This window comes from Diceros bicornis, chromosome X (genome assembly GCF_020826845.1).
Source record: "Diceros bicornis minor isolate mBicDic1 chromosome X, mDicBic1.mat.cur, whole genome shotgun sequence".
Taxonomy (NCBI): domain Eukaryota; kingdom Metazoa; phylum Chordata; class Mammalia; order Perissodactyla; family Rhinocerotidae; genus Diceros; species Diceros bicornis.
The window spans coordinates 99,211,950-99,236,561 of record NC_080781.1 but is presented as its reverse complement, the minus strand read 5'-3'; the positions used below and the strand labels follow the sequence as shown (position 1 = coordinate 99,236,561).

The window sequence follows — 24,612 nt, the reverse complement described above, 5'->3', positions numbered from 1 at the left end:
TGATGTACAAAAAAAATGTAAAAATTAAACAAGATGATCTCAGAGAGTGATGCATGCTCTGCAGAAATGAACCATAGAAAGCAAACATAGAGACTGAGGTTGGGCTACTTTAGATTAGAAAGAGATGACTGGCATGAAGTAAAAAGTTGAGCCGTCTACCTATCTGGAGGAAGAATATTCCCGACAGAGGGAACAGTAAACACCGAGCCCTTAGACAGGAGTGTTCTTGGTGTGTTTGAGGAACAGCAAGAAGGGAAGGAGAGCTTCGGTAAGGTGATCCAGGGTACAGCGGAAAGAGATTATGAGATTGGCCTTTATTATAAGTAGAATGGGAAGCCATTGGAGGGTTTCGAGCAGGGAGGTTATAGGAACTTATTTTTGCTGTAAAAATATTTCCTTTAACTTCTGTGTAGAGAGTAGAATGTAGAGTTCTGTTACAGGCAGCAGAAAGCACTTTAATGCATTTAAGTAGAAAGGGGAATTAGGTGCTTACAAAGGTGTTGAAAGAGCCAGAAGACCAGATTCTAGGTTGAATTTCCAGAACTAGTTTCCTGAATAGTATACCACAGAACTGGTACATCCACACAGGAGGGTGGAGAGTGAGGAAGCCATTGCCCTAATAGCCAGCTCCAGGACTATTTGGTCTCTGCTGAGATAATCACAAGTTTTAGCTTCGAGACCACACTGCCTCATTCTCCTTCTACATAAGCAAAGTAGATGTCCTGTACTTTGCCTTTTGATATCCACAAAACTAGGAACTGTGCTGATGCAGAAGAAGCAAAAGCTTCCAAGACCATCACTAGCAGAAATCAGAAACCACAGAAGAAGAAGAAGCATAGGCTACACCTCAATTCCCCTTCCAAATCTCATACAGGTGTATCTGCTTGGCAGAGGCTAAGTCATCTGTGGAGTCCAGGCCATAAGGGCGGAGTTCAGGAAATGTAGACTAGCTTTCCAACCTCTCTCAAGCCTTACTTGCTGTGATTGGGGTTTTGGAATGGAGTCAAGTGAGCTAACCGATGATATTTGCTGTAGAATACAAAACTGGATGTGGGGAAGCCAGTTAGGAGGCCCTTGTAGTAGTCCACCTGAGAGATGATGGTGGCTTGGACCAGAGTGAAAAAAGCAAAGGAGTTGAAATGTGGTTGGATTTACATTTTACTCACTCTCTCTCTCTGTCTCTGTCTCTGTCTCTGTCTTTCTCTGTCTCTCTGTCTCTCTCTCTCTCTCTCTCTCTCTCTCTCTCTCTCTATATATATATATATATGTATATATACATATAAAGATTAATACTTCCTTCCACCCCTGCCCCAGCCACTCAAGCCTGGTTTAGGAGCTCCTTTTACATATATCAGAGTATCACACTGTACTGGAACCCCTTGTTTCATCATCTATATTTCTACTAAACCATCATTTCCCCAGGAGCATAATGTGTGTCTGGCTATGCATGGCACAGGGCCTGGCAGATGGTGCTCTCCCAAGAAATATCGTTACCGTGATGAATGAAGGAATACTAGATCACCTGAGTTCACTAGCTCAATGGCCTGGTGAATTTCTCTGTACTAAGGGATTCTTATGACTCCTTGCTTATTGCCAGTGTTGCTGGTTGGGGCTACATCTTCCAGCATGTATTGTGAAACCGTTTGGGCAGTCAGAAACTAGACTCCAACTCCAAGTGAGGGGCGTGCGATTGAGCCTTACTCAGGCCAACACACATTATGTTCAGCTAAATTTCCCCCTTACTCTCCATGGGAGTGATTGCTGTAAGCACACTTATCCCTTATTATTGCAAATCAGAAACAGGAAGGAATCTTGCATTTTATCCTGTGCTCTGTTGTGAACCAGCCTGTATCCACATGAATATCTGAGACAAAGCTGTGGACAGAAAGGTGTAAATGCTGAAGCTGCTGCTGTAGACACCACCTGAGAGTGTAGCTGAAAAGTAAAGGGGGAACATTGATTAGTTCAATATGGACTGAGAGCTTTGAACAAAATTATATTTGAAACATATAAATTCTGTGATGACAATAAAACGCCTAGTCCAATCATTAGAAATTACAAGGTAAGATGACAGGATGGTTCCACATAACTCGTTTGTTTGACTCCCCTGCTGGGTAAGCCAGAAACTGTGCTTCGGATCTCCCCAAGAAAAACTATGATGAACAGTCAGCTGATTTGTAAATTCCCACTTCTAAATTAAGAGGGTAAAGTAGTAGTTCAAAAATGAATTTAGTGTGATTTATTGAGTTTCGTAGTTTGTATATTCCTTGGGGTTTTAAACTCTTCCTGGAGCCTGCATAGGAAAGGGCGTTTTCTCATCTCCTGGATTCCAGGAGCTTCAGGCTGGGGCAGACACATTTGGGACACATCCCAGGCACTACTGCCCACGCCCCAGACTTCATTCTCCAAAACTTCTCTACGCCTTCCCCTGCCCCCAACCAGAGTCACACAGCTCATCTCAGGAAGTGTGGAAAAGGCCAGCCTGCTCCGGTGACCCACATTTTTCCTTCTTGTTTGTCCTATTGACTGGCCAGAAAATGGCCACCTAACTCCAGAAGAAGATCTTTCATTATTTTGAGCACCGACTGTGTGATTGGCAATAGTTTTAGGTGCTTTCTGCGAATTAACTCATTTTACCCTATCAGGAAGTCCTATTATCATCTCACTCTAGAGATGAGGAAACTGAGGCACAGAGAATTTAGGTAACTTGCTTAAGAGCACACAGCTAGTGAGTGGCAGAGCTGGGATTCAAACCCAGGCAGTCTGGCTTCAGAGTCTAAGCTGTGACTTCCACTCAATCCTCTCCTCTCCTGGCTGGAAAATGGGAAGAATAATACCTAGCTTCCAGGGCTGCAGTGAGCATTAAATTATTATTATTAGTCCTCTGGAGTAGGGTGGTCATTTTCTGACCATTGGGCTGGGGTAGAGAGTACATTTTGCAAATTAAGTTCCAGACATAATCCTCAAGCTGAAACAAGCACTTCTGCTTATTTTTAATAAATCCAAAGTGAAGCTCTGCATAAACAGAGTGCCATAATAAGGTATTTCAGTGGAAAGAAGCTCTCTTAACAAGTGTGCATATAATAAAATACAAGGAGGGTCACTCTGACTTTATGTCCATAGCTGACCCCTAAATAGGATCTGCAGGTCCACAGCAAAGCTTTTCCAGACCTAATAGCTTTTGGAATAGCTTTGTACACTTGAATATGTGTGCATCCTGTTCTGAACGCCCTTTACCCTACATTAGTCATGTCGGTATTAACAAACATAGCCTTGGTGGCTGTTTATCTCCTAAGACATGTTGACCCTTTATGCTCTGCCTCAACTCAATATACTCCATGTGGGAGAAACAGTCTGGGGGAACCAATTCACTGTAAATGAGCAATGTTCTCGTAAATAACACCAGGAACACGGAAGCAGTCAGAAGAGCTGTGGTGGGTTCTTGTCATCTCGTTTTATGGAAATTGATGTCGCCCAAATAAATGTTGTACTCACCTCTGGCTTCGATGCTAGCCCACTGTGTAAATTCAAGGGATTAAATGGATGCAATATGCCTACATCCTGAAGAGCAAACTAGAGAATGGCTCATTTCTTTAAAATTCCATGATACCCAAGGACAAAATAATGACTTAAGTTAGTCAGGCTGATAAGCTAAGAAATAAGTCAAACAAATAGTTCAAGCAACCTTCCCTCTCGCGTTTCGACACTTCTAAAAAAGAGAAAAGTACACCAAGGGAGCAAATGTGGTTCCTTGCTGATTAGGAACACCTAGGCAACATTCAGTGGAACTGATCAATTGTAGCCTGATTTATTTTCCCCACTCAGACTTCTACACTGTCAATCAGTACCTAAAATGACTACTGTAATTCATCTTTTAGAATGTCCGGTGTTGAAATTACTTTTCAGTGTAAGACCACCAACCTTATTTGTTACATGGGGTAGGGATCCAGGGCATATATCATGGTGGGTAAAAAGAGTTTGTTTTTAAAATGAGAAGGAATGTGGAGAGAATGCAGCTACTGATGCGAGAAATGAAACTTACAGACTTTCAAGGGAAATAAGACAGACACACACAGAACTCTTTAAAAAGTTACTATGTGATCAGGGCACAAAGAGAGCCACACAGTACACACACAGAGTCTTTATAGGTGGCTTTGGGGAGAAGGGTATATGGTATTGGCTTTGAAAAAAAGGATGGGATTTTGGCAGAAGAAGGAAAACTGAATACCTGCACGAGAAAGTTGCTCAGGGAGAGGCCAGAAGCCCCATTAGGTTGGAGCCGTGTGTGCATGACAGGAAGGGCAGGGAGGAGCAAGCTAGAATGGTAAGTTGGAGTCAGATAGTAAATGGCTTGGATGCTGAAAGGATTAAAGAGGGGGTGAACACCAGAGGTGAAAAACCAATTAGAAGGCTACTGTAAAAGCCTAACTCAGGGACGAAGGCTTGAACTGGGGTCAGCAGCAGCGGTATGAAGAGGGTGCAGTGGGGAGAAGTAGCATAGAGGTAGCTTTGGAGGCCAAAGCTGTAAAAGATATTGTAAGCCACACATAAAAGCCTAGATAACCAAGAAACACTCTTTCTCACTGTACCAACACTTAAAGTCTTCTCCCCAAATGGGAGTCAGTTATGATAAAACCATAAAAACGTAAATGAGAGATTAGTATGGGATGCCCCAGTTGACTGAGTCAAGGGGTAAAATGAACACGCAGTCACTTTAGGGGCTTATTTGATTATTGGAATGACATGCAGTGCTGAGGCAAAATGCCAGATGGCAGCAGCAGACAGCACAGCTGGCTGTGTGCTCTGAAATCTGAGATGGCACTAAGCCATCCCTCGCCCCCCACAACACACACACACACGTAGTCCCTTGGATGGTATTTACCCTCACCCTTAGAGGCCACTTGCTCCAACGAGACCCCATTTGGGCATGAAGGCTCCACCATCAGTGGGGTGGCCTCAGTAACATCTTTTGTGTCTGCATCTCTATTGTTTGGGATTCTTAGAATTCTAAAGTTGAAGATTAGAAAGGACTTCAATGTACAGCTGACAAAACCATTAGAATCCTCTGCATAAAGTTCCCACCAAGTAGTCATGTAGTCTGTGCTTGAACATCTCTAATGACGGGAACCTCATTCCGTTTTGGGCCTGTTCTGAATACTATTTCTCTTTATCAACCCTTCCCTAACAATTATTGTGTCACCACTCTATTCTACTGTATAATCACTCTTGGTGTCTTTTCCTACTTGAGCTCATTTAATCCTCGCACCATCTAACTTACAGATGAGGAAAATGAGGATGAGAGAAAGTGCCTTACCCAGGGTCACACAGCTGCTGAGTGGCACAGCTGGGAATTGAGCTCCTAAGTCTATCTGACTCTGATGCTCCCTTCATTAGAACTTAGTCTAACCTAAAACCGTCTGTCTGTAAATCCCACCCACTGCCAGAGTTATAACATCCCTTCCTGGAAAGAGCCTTTTTGAGGTACCGTTGGAGATGCAAATCTTCTGGATCTCTTTCATCATCAAAACACCTTGAGAAATGCTGACAAGGCAATCAAAAGAAAAGGCAAGGAAGGCCACATAGGAAAGCCTTTGGAAAGACTGCCTGTCCTTACCTTCTCTTGACTTACATGGCATTCAGCCTTCTGCTCTCTCAGTGCTCACCGATGAGCCTTCTAATCAACAAATCTGATGGCCACTTCCAAGTCCTCATCTTCTATGAGCTCCAACTTCTGGAATTTTTCTCCTTTCAGAGTTTTGGGGACTTTGTAACAGCTGTGCTGGTCTTAGAGGAAGAGTAGGAATGTGCTGTACAGAGAAGGGAGATATCATATATTCAAACTCCTATTCAACATCATCACTTACATGCCTAATAGTCAATGCAAACGTCAAACGTTAAAAACCAAATTATTCTTACATTACATCATATACAAAAATGAACTCAAAATGCATCAAAGACCTAACATAAGAGCTAAAACTATAAAGCTCTTAGAAGAAAACATGAGAGAAAACTTCATGACATTGGATTTGGCAATGATTTCTTAGACATGACATCAAAAGAGCTGGCAATAAAAGGAAAATTAGATGGGTTAGACTACATCAAAATTAAAAACTCTTGGGTATCAAAGGACACTATCATGAGAATGAAAAGGCAATACACGGAATGAGAGAAAATATTTGCAAATCATCAGTCTAGGACCCCCAGTTGGTGCTGCAGAATTGCTCGCATATGGGAACACCAATCCCCCCCTGCATACATCTGGTGTCAGAAGTGTTGTGAGTGTGGCGGTAATGTATTCTGCGAGAGTAAGGGAGACACAGGAGGAAAAACTGGGGTAATTATAATACAGTTGGTGTCAGTAAAGTGGAATTTACTAGAACAGCCCTGGCTCACGGAAACATATGGTCTGGGAAAGGAAAGGATGAAGGGGTGGGGGATGAAGAACCTTTGATTCTGGAGTGGCCACGTGGTCACCCATGATGTGGAGCAGCAGCTGTGTTGCACTCAGTTACTAAAGGTAAAAGTCACCAATGGAATTTAGTGATGGATCTGATTCCCAGGCAGTTGGTTCACAGGATGCATAAGGAAATGCAAACTAATAAGGAAAAGCGGAAATATTCAATCTCTTGATTATTGTTGTCTGTAATAGCTAAACTAAAATTAAAAGAGACTAGGTTGGATCTTGGTGGTAGGCCAAGCTCAGAAATCAGTCACTAGCCTCAAAGCCACCCTGCAAGGGAAAAACTATGCTGGGACAATGGAAAGTAGCTCTAAGATCTCTGGTCACCAAGAAGGTAGTCAACATGAGGGGAGCACAAAACCAAGAAACTATTGAAACCAGAGGGTATAGTGTGAAGGAATTGTTTCATTTTGTAGATCAATATCATCAGCTTCCTGAGGAACCTGTACCGAAATGGATTATGAGAGTGACTAATTTGGGGCTGTGTCTTTCATTTTGAACGCTGCCGAGTGGAAGAGTGTATTTGGGTTGATGCAGGACCCACAGCTTCCTATGGAAGTATCACAGATGGCTATATGTGATCCAGACACACAGGAGGTTGTTCCCAAGGGAACAGCCAGCATGGTGGCATGGATAAAAGCCATGGTAAGGCCTGTTTACCCTGAAGAGGGGGACTGTCCATCTCCCCCTATGAATGCCAAGTGGAACACCACAAATGAAGCAGCTGATATGCTTCATATGCAAGCCATGAGGGACTGTCCTCATGATGACCAGGATATTCATCTGCTGAATATGCCCGCTACCCGGGTCATGGTAAATGCTAAGGTTAAGGGGGCCCCTTTCACATGGGCACTCCATGTAACCTTACTGCTGCAAAACTGAGGGAAAGTTTGGGAAGCTTTATTGAATTTCCTGTTTCAGTTTCCTCTCATGTGTTTTACAGATGCCAATAAAAATATTAGGTTAATTAACAAGAGAATGGGGAAGGGCAGAGGAGAGAATCAAGAGACTGGTTCTCGCAGGGTGAAAATTTTTAAATGATTGTTAAGGAATAATGTGAATCAAGCAGATACTGATAGGAGCGAAACAGAAATGGGAGAGCCAAGGGACTCATCCCAGCAGGGTGAAACTCTTTAGATGGTTATTAAGAACTGGGATGAATAAAATGGACATTGATGGGTTCAAAACCAAGGTATTCATACAGCACTACCAAAGGCTGGAAAGGCAAAAGGGTCCCCCTGCTGGTCGCCCAACATTAAAGTGCCTCCAACAAGTCCACTCGATTTAGCCCAATTTGGAAAAAATTTAAAAGCCTGAAGGCAGAGATTGCAAAGAGAAACCTGACCAACAATCGCTTGTGCTTGTGGCAGTGGTTAGGCAGATTAGTCAAGTTAAAGACTGATAAAAGGGCCAGAGTCCCTTGGCTCGACCCCTCACTGGGGACCCAAAGCCTTTTGCACAAGAGTGGGAAAAATGGTCAGGGAGTGGAAAAGACACGTTTCCAGGACTCCTTGATATAGGTGCCTCATGCACTGTGGTACCAAAACCCATTGGTGAAGCCGTGACATGGGCTCCAATTAGATTGAGTGAACAGAAAAATGTAAGGGTCGACCAGATCATGAAAGTTGGAATGTTTAAACAGGCTTTAGGTAAAGAAATTGCATCTCCTTTATCTGGATGTGTTATGGGAATGGATATTATGTCTGGCTGGGGAACTCTTCCCCTACCTAGTATTGTAAAACCAAAACCTGCTGATGACGGCCTAATGGAGGCTACAGTTAGGAATGTAAGGATTAATGGAATTAAGGTAAAAGTTTGTAGGAGAATCAGTATGTTTGAACAGGCTTTATGTGAAGTGGTTACATCTCTTTTACCTGACTGTATTGTGGGGCTGGACATTGTATCTGACTGGGAAATGGTTCTCCTACCTAGTATTTTAAAACAGGAGGCATGTAAATCCGCCCTTCAAGCAATGTTAATTGGACATAATGCATGGGAATCAGTAGGATTGCCTGAGCCCACACAGTGTGGAATAGAAGCTGGAGTGCTGGTAGGGACAAATTCTCTGTGCCATATGTCCAGACAGGCTGTGCCCTGCACAACTCCAGGGGCTACCATTCACCATTGTACAGAACCCCTGATTCTCACCCCCTGGGAACAGGAGAAGGGGCAGAGGGTGGCTAGAGGCCAGCCACCAGCAGCCCCACTGAAGGGCAGGGTAGCTAGTAGCAGCTAGGACTCCAGTGTAGAAGTAGAGGTCTATTCACCAGTGCACTAAAACCTCCTCCCTCAATAGAGTCTCTGCTCCCTGTGTTTATGCCCCTCTGTTACACTGAGGTTCTGAAGAGGGTTCGTTGGTAAACGTCAGCCTGGCTTGCCTGAATTCGGGGAAACAATTAGATAAATAAAAAGGCACATTCCACAATTAGACTGTGAGAACTGAGGACTCCTGGTGGCTGGAAGTGGTAGTGACAACAGCCCTTCCAGATGGAACATTGAGAAATCTGATTAAGGTCCAATGAGGGAGGTGAAGCCCCAGAGCCAGGAAGGTGGGACAGACAAGGATTCTCTTCTGTCAGGGTTGTCCTATTAACAAATAGGCATTATTATCACCTCCATATTTCAAATAAGGAAACTGAGATTCAGAGGCTGTGACACTAGATCTTCAGATTTGTACTCCAATGCCCTTTTTAGTACACTATGCTATAATCCCTGGGATATAAATCTTAGAGTTAGGGAAGTGACATAAGCATCATGGTGGAATAAGCTGTTACCATTGTCTCTCCCCCTAAGTAACAACCAGTCAGACATCCAGTGACCAACAAAGGATGCCCTGCACAGTGCACCAGAATACCTGAGTGATCCATGCATCTATACATCTGAAGGTGGGTGGACTGGACCTCCAGGAGGCAGTGGAACTAGGGGAGAAGCCTCCACCCTTTCCCCTGGTGGCAACGATCCCAAATGCAGGTCCACACACTGGTGTGCATGCCAGCAACCACAGGCTGCAAGGGCAAACATGACACTCCTTGCTTGGCCCCTGCCCCCCTCCAGCGGTGGCTGGTGGTGCACACGTCCTGAGGCTCCAAGACTCAGAGCAGAGCTGGCAACCTGGCCTCCTCCCCCTCCCCAGGCAGTGGTACTGGTCTCTCCAGCAGTAGGGACAGCAAACAGAACATGGATTTCACTGGCAGGAGCAGGGTGCCCTGACCTGAGGTCTCAAAAAAGTATGCTGGTGGGCACCAGTGACCAGAGACTGCAGGACCATCACTCCCAGATAACCCAGGAGCAGCAGCACATGTGGTGCATGGGGTGGCAGCACCAAAGCCCTTCTAGAGCCCACAGAGAGCAAGTGGAGGAATACGAGACCCAGGCAACCCAAGAAGTAGTAGAAGTGGTCACAGGCTGGTGACTCTGGCGGCAACACCTGAGACTGCAGCAACATTGAAAGCAGCAAGGCACCAGCAACCTCATACGCACAAGCAGCATAAGAAGGGCACTGACGATGCCTCTAGCAAGGTAGTGGAGGGTGGAAAGTGCAGTCTCAAATACAATCAGAAGCAGCTCAGAACCAAAGTAACTGAAGCCGTGCCCAAATAAGAAGGGCGTTTACTACCACAAATGCACAGGCAGAAGATCAATTCATCAAACAGCATGAAGGACTACAGTAAAAACAGCAGAACAGAAGGAGAAGGACAGCTCTCCAGAAACCAAACTTGAAGTCACAGAAGATTACACTCTGACTGACAGAGAATTCAAAATAGCTGTCATAAAGAAACTCTACAAGTTACGAGAAAACCCAGAAAGACAGTTCAATGAGCTTAGGAATCTAATTAATCAACAGAAGGAATACTTCACCAAAGAGATTGAAGCTCTAAGAAAAATCAAACAGAAATTCTGGAAATGAAGAACACAATTAATGAGATTAAAAAAATAACACAGAAAGCATAAAAAACTAGAGAGGACCTTAAGAAGGAGAGAATCAGCAAGCTCAAAGATGGAAACCTAGAAATGATCCAGGTGGAAGGGGAGAGAGAACTATGATTTTTGAAAAATGAAGAAATTCTTCGAGAAATATCTGACTCAATTAGGAAAAGTAACACAAGGATTATCATATCTGAGAGAGAGAAGAGAGGGAGAAAGGAGCAGAGAGCTTATTCAAAGAAATAATAGCTGAGAACTTCCCAAACCTGGGGAAGAAACTAGGCATACAAGTACATGAGGCTAATAGAACACCTAATTACATCAATGCAAAAAGACCTTCTCTAAGGCATATAATAGTAAAACTGTCAAAAGTCAATGACAAAGAATAAATATTAAGGGCAGCAAGAGAGAAGAAAATAACCTACAAAGGAACCTCCATCAGGCTTTCAGCAGATTTCTCAGCAGAAACCTTACAGGCTAGGAGAGAGTGGAATGATATATTCAAAATACTGAAAGACAAAAACTATCAGCCAAGAACACTCTATCCAGCGAAATTATCCTTTAGATATGATGGAAAAATAAAAGCTTTTCCAGACAAACAAAAGCTGAGGGATTTCATCGCCACTAGACCTGCCTTACAAGAAGTGTTGAAGGGAGTCCTCCTACCTGAACCAAAAAGGCAAAGGTTTACAAAGCTTTGAGCAAGGAGATAAATAGACAGACAAAATGAGAAAAATTGCAGCTCTCTATCTCTTTCTTAGTTATAAAAGAAAGGATAAAGGGAAAGAAAGCATCAAAAATAACTATAACCACTTCGATTTGGCCACAAACTCATAACACAAAAAAGAATAATTTGTGAGAACAACAACATACAAGGGGAAGAGGAAAGAGATGGAACCTTCTTAGGCTAATGGAGATAAGAGGCTATAAGAAAATGGACTGTCTCATCTATGAGATCTTTTATACAAACCTCATGGTAACCACAAAACAAAAAATCAGAGCAGAGTCACATATCATAAATAAAGAGAAAACTGAGAAGACCGGCACAGAAAACCACCAAATTGAAATGGTAGACAGAAATACAAGGGACAAGAAACAATGGGAGACAAAAGATATAATGGCAGTATTAAGCCCTCATATAACAATAATCGCTCAATGTAAATTGATTGAATTCAACAATCAAAAGACACAGAGTGGTTGGATGGACTAAAAAACAAGACCCCACAATATGCTGCCTCCAGGTAACACATCTCAGCTCTAAAGACAAACATAGGCCTCAGACTGAAGGGATGGAAGATGATACTCAAGGCAAACGGCAAGCAAAAGAAAGCAGGTGTAGCCATTTATGTCAGACAAAGCAGACTTCAAGGAAAAGAAGATAGAGACAAAGATGTCCATGATATAATGATAAAAGGGACATTCCATCAAGAAGACATAACACTTATGAATATATATGCACATAACACAGGAGCACCAATGAATGGAAAGCAAATATTAACAGATCTAAAGGAAGACATTAACAGCAACACAACAGTAGTAGGGGACCTTAACACCCCGCTTATGTCAATGGATAGATAATCCAGACAGAAAGTCAACAAGGGAATGGTGGATTTAAATGAAACACTTGATCAGATGGACTTAATAGATATAGAGAGAGCATTCCATCCAAAAACAGCATAATACACATTCTTCCAAGGTGCATATGCAACATTCTCAAAGATAGACCATACTTCGGGAAACAAGGCAAGCCTCAATAAATTGAAGAGGATTGAAATCCTATCAAGCATCTTTTCCGACCACAATGTTATGAAACTAGAAATCAACTACAACAAAAAAGCTGGGAAAGTCACAAATATGTGAAGACTAAGAAACATGCTACTGAACAACTGTTGGATCAATGCAGAAATCAAAAGAGAAATCAAAAACTACCTAGAGACAGATGAAAATGAAAACACAACATACCAAAATTAATAGCATGCAGCAAAAGTGGTACTAAGAGGGAAATTTATAGCAATAGAGGCCTACCTCAACAAACAAGAAAAATCTCAAATAAACAAGCTTACCCTATACCTAAAAGAACTATAAAAAGAAGAACAAACAAAGCCCAAAGTCAGTAGAAGTAAGGAAATGAAAAAAATCAGAGCAGAAATAAATGAGATAGAGACCAAAAAAACAGTAGAAAGGGTCCAGGAAACTAAGAGCTGGTTCTTTGAGAAGACAAACAAAATTGAAAAACCCCCAGCCAGACTCACTAAGAAAAAAAGAGAGAAGACTCAAATAAAAAAAAATCAGAAACAAAAGAGGAGAAATTGCAATGGACACCACAGAAATACAAAGGATTGTAAGAGAACGCTATGAAAAGCTATATGTAAACAAACTGGATAACTTAGAAGAAATGGATAAATTCTTAGACTCATACAACATCTCAAAACTGAATCAAGAAGAAATAGAGAATCTGAATAGACCAATCACAAGCAAAGAAATAGAAACAGTAATCAAAGACCTCCCCCAAAACAAAAGTCCAGGACCAGATGGATTCTCTAGTGAATTCTACCAATAATTCAAAGAAGATTTAATTCCTATCCTTCTCAAAAGGACGAGATGCTTCCTACCTCATTTTATGAGGCCAACATCACCCTAATACCAAAATCAGACAAGGACAACACAAAGAAGGAAAATTACAGGCCTATATGACTGATGAACATAGATGCAAAAATCCTCAACAAAATATTAGCAAATCGATTACGACAATACATTAAAAGGATCATACACCATGATCAAGTGGGATTTAATCCAGGGATGCATGGATGGTTCAACATCCACAGATCAATCAATGTGATACCCCACATTAACAAAATGAAGAATAAAAGTCACATGATCATCTCAATAGATGCAGAGACTGCATTTGACAAGATCCCACACCTATTTATGATAACAACTCTAAACAAAATGTGTAAAGATGTACCTCAACATAATAAAGGCCATATATGACAAACCCACAGCCAACATCATACTCAACGGAGAAAAACTGAAAGCCATCCTTCTGAGAACAGCAACAAGAAAGGGTGCCCACTCTCCCCACTCCTGTTCAACATAGTACTGGAGGTCTTGGCCAAGCAACTAGGCAAGAAATAGAAATAAAAGGAATGCAAATTGGAAAGGAAGAAGCGAAACTCTTGCTGTTTGCAGATGACATGATTCTATATATAGAAAACCCTAAAGAATCCACCAGAAAACTATTAGAAATAATCAACAACTAAGTCAAGTTGCAGGGTACAAAATCAACTTCCAAAAATCAGTTGCGTTTCTAGACACTAATGACAAACTAGCAGAAAGAGAATTCAAGAATACAATCCCATCTACAATCACAACAAAAAGAATAAAATACCTAGGAATAAATTTCACCGAGGAGGAGAGAGACCTATACACTGAAAACTATAATACGTTATTGACAGAAATCAACGAAGACATAAAGAAATGGAAAGATATTTCATCTCATGGATTGGAAGAATAAACATAGTTAAAATGTCCATATTACCTAAAGCAATCTACAGATTCAATGCAATCCCAATCAGAATCCCAATGACATTCTTCACGGAAATAGAACAGAGAATCCTAAAATTTATCTGGAAAAACAAAAGACCCCGAATAGCCAAAGCAATCTTGAGAAAGAAGAACAAAGCTGGAGATATCACACTCCCTGCCTTGAAAATATACTACAAAGCTAGAGTAATCAAAACAGAACGGTATTGGTACAAAAACAGACACACAGACCAACGGAACGGAATTGAAAGCCCAGAAATAAAACCACACAACTATGGACAGCGAGTCTTTGACAAAGAAGCCCAGAACATACAATGGAGAAAGGAAAGTCTCTTCAATAAATGGTGTTGCCAAAACTGTACAGCCATGTGCAAAAGAATGAAAGTAAATGATTATTTTACTCCATACACAAAAATTAACTCCAAATGGATTAAAGACTTGAATGTAAGACCTGAAACCATAAAACTCTTAGAAGAAAATATAGGCAGTACACTCGTTGACATCGGGCTTAGCAGTATCTTTTCTTTTCTTTTCTTTTTTGAATTTTTCGTTTATTGCAGTAACATTGGTTTATAACAGTGTATACATTTCAGGTGTACATCATTATACTTCTATTTCTGCATGGATTACATCATGTTCTCATGTTCACCACCCAAATACTAATTACAAGCCATCACCACACACATGTGTCTAATTATCCCTTTTGCCCTCCTCCCTCCCCCTTCCCCTCTGGTAACCGCCAATCCAATCTCTGTCTCTATGTGTTTGTTTGTTGTTGTTATTATCTACTACTTAATGAGTGAGATCATATCTTTTCAAATACCATGTCTACTCAGGTAAGGGAAACAAAAGAAAAAATAAACAAATGGGACTACCTTAGACTAAAGAGCTTCTGCAAGTCAAAGGAAACCATGAACAAAACGAAAAGACAGCTCACCAACTGGGAGAAAATATGTGCAAATCATATATCTGACAAGGGGTTAATTTCCAAAATATATATAGAACTCATACAATGCAACAACAGAAAAACAAACAACTGGATCAAAAAATGGGCAGAGGATATGCACAGACATTTTTCCAAACAAGACCTACAGATGGCCAACAGGCACATGAAAAGATATTCAACATCACTAATTATTAGGAGAATGCAAATCAAAACTACAATGAGGCATCACCTCACCCCTGCCAGAATGGCTATAATTAACAGGACGAGAAATGACGAGTGTTGGCATGGAGAAAGAGAACAGATTAGTGGTTACCAGAGGGGAATGGGGTGGGGCAGGTGGGTGAAAGGGGTAAAGGGGCACATATGTAGGGTGAGGGATAAAAACTAGACTATTAGTGGTGACCATGATGCAGTCTATACAGAAACTGATATAATGTACACCCGAAATCACACAATACTGTAACCCAATATGACATCAATAAAATAATTTTTTTAAAAAAGGAAATAACAAGTGTTGGAGAGGATGTGGAGAAAAGGGAAACCTCATACACTGCTGGTGGGAATGCAAACTGGTGCAGCCACTATGGAAAACAGTATGGAGATTTTTTAAAAAAAGCTAAAATTAGAAATACCAATTGATCCAGCTACTCCACTACTGGGTATTTATCCAAAGAATAAGAAATCAACAATTCAAAAAGATTTATGCACTCCTATGTTCATCGCAGCATTATTCACAATAGCCAAGACGTGGAAGCGACCCAAGTGCCCATCGATGGATGAACAGATAAAGAAGATGTGGTGTATATATACAATGGCATATTACTCAGCCATAAAAAGAAAGATGAAATCTTGCCATTTGCCACAACGTGGATGGAACTTGAGGGTATTATGCCAGGTGAAATAAGTCAGATAGAGAAAGATAAATACCATATGATTTCACTCATATGTGGAAGATAAACAAACACATAGAGAAAGACAACAGATTAGTGGTTAGCAGAGGAAAAGGGGGTGGAGAGAGGGTGAAAGGTGTAGAGGGGCACACGTGTATGGTGGCAGATAAAATCTAGACTATTAGTGGTGAACACGATGCAATCTATACAGAAACTGAAATATAACAATGTATACCTGAAAATTACACAATGTTAAAAGCCAATATGACCTCAAAAATAAAATTCAAAGAAAACCCAAGAGTTAGTGGAGCATTATCCCTGCTCCTGCCCTTCCATGGTAAGAGAGGAAGATGTTGCTAGAAGATGTTACAAGTATTAAAAGACGGGTTTCAGCTGGCTTTGGGGAGAGAGCTGTGACCTACACAAACTGTGACAGTCCAGCAACAGTGAAGAGAAACTCTGCAAAATCAGAATAAAATATCCAGCAATCTCTCCCTTTGTGACACTTGGTCAGAATTGTTGGTGACATATTGTATGCCACAAATGAAGACAGCTTAACGTCTTCACTGTTGGACAGCTTTCTGATTGGCTTGGGGTTAGGCAATATAGAGAAGGCTTTCCTGACCTCCCAATAACTTCTCTTGGAGGAACAGTTTTCTGCGGGGGACTTGGGGGTCCTTACGGGTACATAAGACTGTTTGCTCCTCAAACCATCAGTGAATGAAGGATTTTGAGCAAAACACTTGAAATTCTTAGAAGACTTTATAGTCAGTTTTTTTCAGCTTGGATTGTGGCCATGAAGTATCAGAGCTTCAGGGGACCACAGAATCTCTATACAACTTTCCATATGGAGCAGGGTTTCCTCTAGTACATTCCTGACAAGGAGCTAGTCATCTTTTTTATGAAAAGCTCTAGTAACAAGTAAAGAGCTCCCCCCTTCAAAAGATAGCCCATTGCATGTTTAGGTCTGACAAATATAAACCTGTGCAGGGACTGTACGCCAGTCAAGCATAGACAGCCCAGTGAGTGAACATACACGGTCAAGCCTGAAGGTTCTAATAAGATACTCTGGGGACCAAAAATCGTTCACTGTATATATGTTTCCTTAGACACAGAGTGAAAGTTGTGCGGCAGAGATAAGTATAAAGAGGAATTTCTACAAAGATTCACTTTTATTCTGCTTTCCCTTAGAAAGTTGTATAAAAGCACATTTCTCTAGTCTCAGAGCTCAGCTGCTACTGGCCTTTCCTTTGTGTGTTAGTCAGGATTCTTCAGAGAAACAGAACCAATATCTAGCTAGCTAGCTAGATAGCTGTTATAGGAATTGGCTTACATGGTTATGGAGGCCGAGAAGGCCCACGATCTGCTGTCAGCAAGCTGAAGAACCAGGAAAGCCGGTGGTGCAATTCAATCCAAGTCCAAAGTCCTGAGAATCAGGGGGATGATGGTGTAAGTTTTGGTCTGAGTCTGAAAGCTGGAGAACCAGGAACGTCAATGTCTGAGGGCAGGAGAAGACAGATATTTCAGCTCAAGCAGAGATAGAGAATTCACCCTTCTTCCACCTTTTTGTTCTGTTCAGGCCCTCAATGGATTGGAAGATGCCCATCTGCATTGGTGAAGGCAACCTTCTTTACTCAGTCTATTTATTCAAATGCTAATATTTTCCAGAGACACTCTCACAGACACACCCAGAAATAACGTTTTACCAGCTACCTGGGTATCCCTTAGCCCAGTCAACTTGACACATAAAATTAACCATCACAATTCCTGTGGAGAATACTCACCCCTTTCATAGCCCATGAAATGAGGGACACATTCTTACAGGATGATGGCCTTCCGTGTATGACAAAGACAATTTGGAACAGCTTCTAGGCGTTAGGTTGCCCTAACAAGTGGATTTCTTAACAAATGTATTCCATGAATTAGGAATGAAATGAGTAACATCTTTATAAAACAGTCTTTCATGGTAAGTTTGGGAAAAAGGCATTCTAAAAGCCAGAGTCTAGAGGCTCATCCCCTTGCCTCAATCTATTCTGCTCCTGTCCTAAGTCAAGACTTCATTATTGCTAACTTGGATCATTAACACAGCCTTCTTTCTCTCTAGTTTTCTGCACTTTCACTATGATATGTGTAGGAGTGGATTTCTTTTTATTTATCCTGCCTAGGATTCCCCGGGCTTTTAGAATCTGTGGATTAGTGGTCTTCATCTGCTCTGGAAAATTTGGGGCCATCATCTTCTTCCCCATTTCTCTCTCCTGTCCTTCTGGGATTTAAATGAAATGTAAATTAGACCTTCTCACTCTGTTCATTGTGTCTCTTATCCTACCTTTTCTTTTTTTCATATAATTAGTTTCTCCAGGCAGAATTCTAAATGATTTCTGCTGCTCTATCTTCCAACTCAACAATTCTCTCTTAAATTTATTTTTCTTCATTGCATTTATGATCATCTAATGGTTGTGTTTGGCGTTCTGTTAAACACACCCATTAGACTCTCAGTTGTTATACTTTTTAGTCCTAGATGTCCTGTTTGATTATTTTTCAAATTGGCTATGTCACTTTATATGATTTTCTGTTCCCTGAAGGTATTTTTAAGCTTATCTTTTATTTTTTGAACTACGGTAAACCATAGTGATTATAGTCTGTGTCTCATAATTCTGATACCTGAAATTTTTGTGAATTTGTTTTCATTTTCTATTTTTTCCTCTGGCTGTCACGTACAATGTATTTCTTCCTTGTGTGCCGACTTATCTTTGACCATGTGCTGATATATTATTGAAAAAGCATTTGTAACAATAATTTCAGGCCTAGGAAGACAGAACCTTCCTGCAGAGAGTATTTTCACTTGCTTCTGACAAATGCCTGGGAACGCTACCTGTCCAAGACCACTTGAATCCAAGGTCAGGGCTTGAACATCCTTACATCACCCTGGTAATGGCTCTCTAGGCTGCAAGTCTATGCAAGGGCTTGCTACTGCTGGTTCACCATTATCCCAAAGGAGTAGCCACTTAGTTTCAGCTTAAAGTGGCTGGGAGTCTTATCAGATCAACCCGTTTGGGACGTGGGCTTCAACTTTTGTCCCCTTTGCCCATGAGGCCAGCAAAACCACAGCTCAGTTTCACAACTCTTTTCTCTGGATTCAGCAAATACCCTCAGGCGAAAGTGGCATTATGTGCAGGGCTTTCCCATCTGGGTTCCTGTCTTCTTCTGGATTTTAGCTTTGTTGTCTTGTAGCTCGTAATGAAGACAATTTCTTTTTATATTTCATCCGGTATTTTTTAGTTTTCCTCATTGCGACGGTTTGTCCAAATTACTTAACCTGCCATTACCAGAAGCAGAAGTGTGCAACACCCTCCTAACCACTGTCCTCATCCTCAGTCTCTCGTCCTTTGAGTTCCTCCTTCACAAAGCAGCTGAAAGTTTCTTCCTGATTGTGGCATTCCTCTGCACAAAGCCTCCAAAAGCTTACTGTTGAATGGAAGATAGAAGTCAAATTCCCCAGTTTGGACAATCAGATCTAAAACTCTCCTTCTTGCTTCACTTATTCACTGGGCAAGTATTTACTGTGCACTGAGTGTGTGGCCCTCACTAGGCCAGGTGAGACCTCTTCTTTTGCCTCTTACCTCTTTACTTCCTGTGTTACCTCCCAATTCACCTTATACTCCAGCCAAACTGCAATCCTCACTGTGATGTGGCAGAGCTGGGTCAGAACACAGATGGGCTAACTCCTGGGTCAGTGCTCTTTCCTCTATACCAGGATCCCATATTCAGGTGTAAGTCCATTCCATCTGGATATTGATGCATATTCTATTAAACTAACTAGACAAAAGCTCAACAAGTACAAATTAGACTGACTTTTTCATATTTCTTGTTGCCTTTTGGGCTGTTTGTTACATGAGTCTAGGATGTAAGCTCTGGAAGCGAATTCATTATTGCCATCAAGTTTCTGGCAATCTCCATAGTCACAAGGACGCCTAGGAAAAAAACTTCTGGCTTGCTTCCCCTGACAAATGTGGGACCGATGGTCTGTGGAACTTGATTCCAGGTGCTACGAGTAACTTGCTGCCAAACAAATCTACTCCCACCTGCTGGCAGTTGCCTGAAATACCAGTCAAAGCCGACTTTCAGGGAAAAATCATACCATTCTGGAAGTAGGCCAACCTGGAAATAGGGTTTAGTTTTAGCCTCCACCACTGTGTAACCTTGGGCCAATCCATCCTCCTTCTCTAGGCTTCAGTCTCCTCACATGTACAAATCGGATGCTTAGACAAAATGATCTGAAATGGCCTTTTCAGTTTTGACAAGCATGGGTTGTCTCTACAAGGATGCCTGAGTGACCACGGACAAGGAGTGACCCCTACTAAAAGCAGTAGGGGGGGGCTCGACTGACCCACTCCTGTATGTGATGGTTAGTGATATATGGACCCTCCCACCCTTTTTCTCCTCTAATCTTGCACCCATGTGGGAAGAAAGCATTTGCTGCAACAGAAAGAAAAAGATGGGGGAAATGAGAGGGGAAACAAAGCTGTGAGGGTGCTCTGTTGGTTAAAAGAAGGCAGGGGACTATGAGACACATTTTTTAAAAGTGTGATTCTAAAATGGTAAAAAAGGGTGGGGGGTTAAGGTGGAGTAAAGAGTTAAATCTTGAGCTGTGCAAAACACTCAGCCACCCTGGGGAGTTCCAAAGCAACTGAAGCTTTGCAATATGCTAGGCCCAAGCAGTGCCAACTCATTTCACCAAATACTGAAGAAAACGGGAAGGCGAGAACGTCTCTGTTTGAATGTTCTAGTTAACCGAGAGTGAACCAGAAATCCATTTTGATTTCAACACTCTTAAATGGCCTGCCTTAGGAGGTCCAGCACTGGTGAACACAACTGAGTTGTATTTGTTGATTGCCCACCTGGCTTATGTGCTCTGAAGAGGCCTCTTTCTGAACTTGCTTCATCATGGACCTGAGATGGGAAGGACGGAGGGTAATGAGTGGAGGCATTTCCTCATTCTCTAAGATCCTTCTATCCCACAGGGCAATGCTCAGGGTAGTGGGAAGAACAGGAGCCCTCTAGTCAAAGTGCCAGGCTTTTGCACATGATGGGGCCAGAATGGTGGAGCATTAGAGGGGCCTCTTCTCCAGGGGCTAACTCCCTTGAAGATGCGATACGTTGAAGTTTGCCATCTTTTCCCCGGCTATGGTGTCAGCCAAGAACCCTCACTTCAACTCTGCATCCCCTAGCTATTGGGGGGCGGGGATCCTGGAGCCCAGTTTCTGTCCTGATGAAGAGTCACTCCTGCTGTGGCCAGAGCCCCGTCAATAATTGGCTGTTGGCTGATCCTACTCCACCCACCCCAAAGGTGAGGCACTCGGGTTCATCGAAGGCTCAAGGGTCTGGAAGTGACCAGCAGTCGAGCACCTCCTGATTCCCTAAAGGTGTCCAGCTCTCTCAGAATGCAGATTCAGCCAGAGCACTCAAATCACCGCACTCCCTTCCACAAAAAGCAAACTCCTGGGCACACGCTGTTCCAAGAGAAAATCACATTTTGCATTTTTGCAGAGGGGAGGCGCAGGGTAGGGTACTCCAAGCCGCCGACCCCTGGCCCAGCCCTCCAGCAGCCAGGGAGCTGGAGCTGCCCGGGAATGACTGCAGAGACCCGAAGGAGCAGAGGGCTGGGTGGCACGCAGGCTGCGGGAGGAGGCAGGATCACGCGTCTTTTTGTGTGTCTCCTGCCACCTGCCGGATTGGCTAGGCTCTCGCTGGCACCGCGTTGGGTGGAGCCAGTCGCGCGCCAGGCTCAGCACCCGTCCAGGGGCAGCCGGAAGCGGCTTCCGACCAAGCGCCCTTGGAAGCGGCTGGGTCCGTCCTGGGGGCTGCTTGGAGTTGAGCTGCTGGGCCGTTTGCTCTTCTCACCGCTCCTGGGCTCCGGGCTCCCGACCGATCCCCGCCCTCCCCGCTCTCCCTCCCCTCTATGCTCTCCCCTTAGAGGCGACTCTTTGCCAAAGAACTGGCGCGCCCTACCTAGCTTCCTCTAGACTCGTGCTACTCCGCTCACCCCCTCCTCTGTCTTCTTCCCGGTCCGCAGCAGCCGTCTCCCACGTTCTGCGTCTGTCGGAGCTATGGTATCGGGCCATGCTGCGAGCGGCTGTGCCTCTACTGCTCATCAGGACCTGGCTCTTGGAGGGCAAAAAGCCCCATCCCACCTCGAAATTCCACTTTGATCTCCAACCGCTCCGTTTCCGACGTTCCTGCCGTCGTTCTGTGTCTTTTTATTGGTAAGCGGGGTCGCCAGGCTACTGTGAGCGGCCGGCAGGGTGGGGGCGAGTGGGCGACCTCTTGGCACTAATCGGCTGCGGGAGACATGGACCTGGGCTTCTGAGGCCCTTCCCATGTGCCCTGCCTGCCGGCAGGTCACTAAAGAAATTGATGGTGGGATTGTGGGCGACCAGTTGAGATGGAGCCAATATGAATTCGCAGAGGGTGGGGCCACCACCCCAGGGTCCATCCATCCATCCCCAGGAACTAAGGTCAGGCAGTTCTTAGTCACGTACACTGGCCCCTGTGTGTGTGTGTGTTGGGGGGGTCATCGTAGGGTGAGGGCTAAAATTAGTATTTTTTTCGATTATTTTATTGAGGTCATAATGGTTTATAACATTGTGTAATTTAAGGTGAACATTATTGTTTATCAGTTTCTCAATAGACTGCATTGTGCTCACCACCAATGGTCTAATTTTTATCCATCACCATACATATGTGCCCCTTTACCCCTTTTGCCCACTCCCAACCCCCATCCCCTCTGGTAAGTGCTAATCTGTTCTCTTTATCCGTGTGTTTGTTTATCTTCTACATATGAGTGAAATCATGGGGTGTTTGTCTTTCTCTGTCTGGCTTATTTCATTTAACCTTGTGCCCTCAAGGTACATCCATGTTGTTGCAAATGGGACGATTTTGTCTTTTTTATGGCTGAGTAGTATTCCATTGTATATATATACCACATCTTCTTTATCCATTCATCAGTCGATGGGCACTTGGGTTGCTTCCACATCTTAGCTATTGTGAATAGTGCTGCCATGAACATAGGGGCGCATAAACCTCTTTGAATGGTTGATGACAAGTTCTTTGGATAAATACCCAGTAGTGGGATAGCTGGTGGTGTGGTAGTTTCATTTTTAATTTTTTGAGAAATCGCCATACTGTTTTCCATAGCTGCTGCACCAGGTGCATTCCTACCAGCAGTGTATTGGGTTTCCCTTTTCTCCACATCCTCTCCAAAATTTGTTATTTTTTGTCTTGTTAATTATAGCCATTCTGACAGGTGTAAAGTGAATTCTCATTGTAGTTTTGATTTGCATTTTCCTAATAATTAGTGATATTGAACACCTTTTCATGTGCCTGTTGGCCATCTGTATATCTTGTTTGGAAAAATGTTCATATCCACTGCCCAAATTTTTTTTAATATTTTTTACTGATATTTTAATAGTTTATAACTGTGAAATTTTGAGTTGTACATTTTTTTGTCCTACACCATATATATGTCTCCCTTCACCCCTTGTGCCCACCCCCAACCCCGATTGGCCCTGGTAACCACAATACAGTTTTCTCTGTCCATGTGTTGGTTTATATTCCACATATAAGTGAGATCATGCAGTGTTTGTCTTTCTCTTTCTGGCTTACTTCACTTAACATAATACCCTCCAGGCCCATCCATGTTGTTGCAAATGGGACGATTTTGTCTTTTTTTATGGCTGAGTAGTATTCATTGTATATATACACCACATCTTCTTGATCCAATCATCAGTCGAGGGACACTTAGGTTGCTTCCACTTCTTGGCTATAGTGAATAATGCTGCAATGAACATAGGGGTTCATAAGCCTCTTTGGATTGTTGATTTCAGGTTCATTGGATAGATTCCCAGTAGTGGGATAGCTGGATCATAGAGTATTTCTATTTTTAATTCTTTGAGGACTCTCCATACCGTTTTCCATAGAGGCTGCACCAGTTTGCATTCCCACCAGCTGTGTATGAGGGTTCCTGTTTCTCCACATCCTTTCCAACATTTGTTGTTTTTTTCTTGGTGATTATAGCCATTCCAATGGGCATGAGGTGATATCTTAGTGTTGTTTTGATTTGCATTTCCCTGATGATTAGTGATGTTGAACATCTTTTCATGTGCCTGTTGGCCATCTGTATATCTTCTTTGGAGAAGTGTCTGTTCATTTCCTCTGCCCATTTTTTGATCGGGTTGTTTGTTTTTTTGTTGTTCAGTTGTGTGAGTTCTTTATATAGTATGGAGATTAACCCCTTGTCAGATATATGTTTTGCAAATATTCTCTCCCAGCCGGTGGGTTGTCTGTTCATCTTGATTCTGGTTTCACTTGTCTTGTAGAAGCTCTTTAATCTGATAAAGTCCCACTTGCTTATTTTTTCTTTAGTTTCCCTAGTCTGGGTAGGCATGTCATCCGAAAAGATTCCTTTATGACCACTGTCAAAGAGTGTGTTGCCTATATGTTCTTCTATGAGTTTTATAGTTTCAGGTCTCACCTTCAGGTCTTTGATCCATTTTGAGTTAATTTTTGTGAATGGCGATAGCAGATGGTCCACTTTCATTCTTTTACATGTGGCTGTCCAGTTTTCCCAACATCATTTATTGAAGAGACTTTCTGTTCTCCATTGTATGTTCTTAGCTCCTTAGTTGAAAATTAGCTGTCCGTATATGTGTGGTTTTATTTCTGGACTTTCAATTCTGTTCCAGTGATCTGTGTGTCTGTTTCTCTACCAGTACCATGCTGTTTTGATTACTATTGCTTTGTAGTATGTTTTGAAGTCAGGGATTGTGATGCCTCCAGCTTGGTTCTTTTTT

General features: G+C 42.6%; 1 long non-coding RNA gene across 1 annotated transcript; it reads right to left on the bottom strand.

Moving 5' to 3' along the window:
• Nucleotides 1-1,220: 1,220 nt before the first annotated feature.
• On the bottom strand, nt 1,221-17,258 carry LOC131400564 (uncharacterized). The gene is made up of 3 exons (XR_009217373.1): nt 17,097-17,258; nt 5,615-5,807; nt 1,221-1,935 (listed from the first exon to the last, which is right to left on the bottom strand). It is a non-coding gene; the product is annotated as an uncharacterized LOC131400564 (long non-coding RNA).
• Between the last annotated feature and the right edge of the window lie 7,354 nt (nt 17,259-24,612).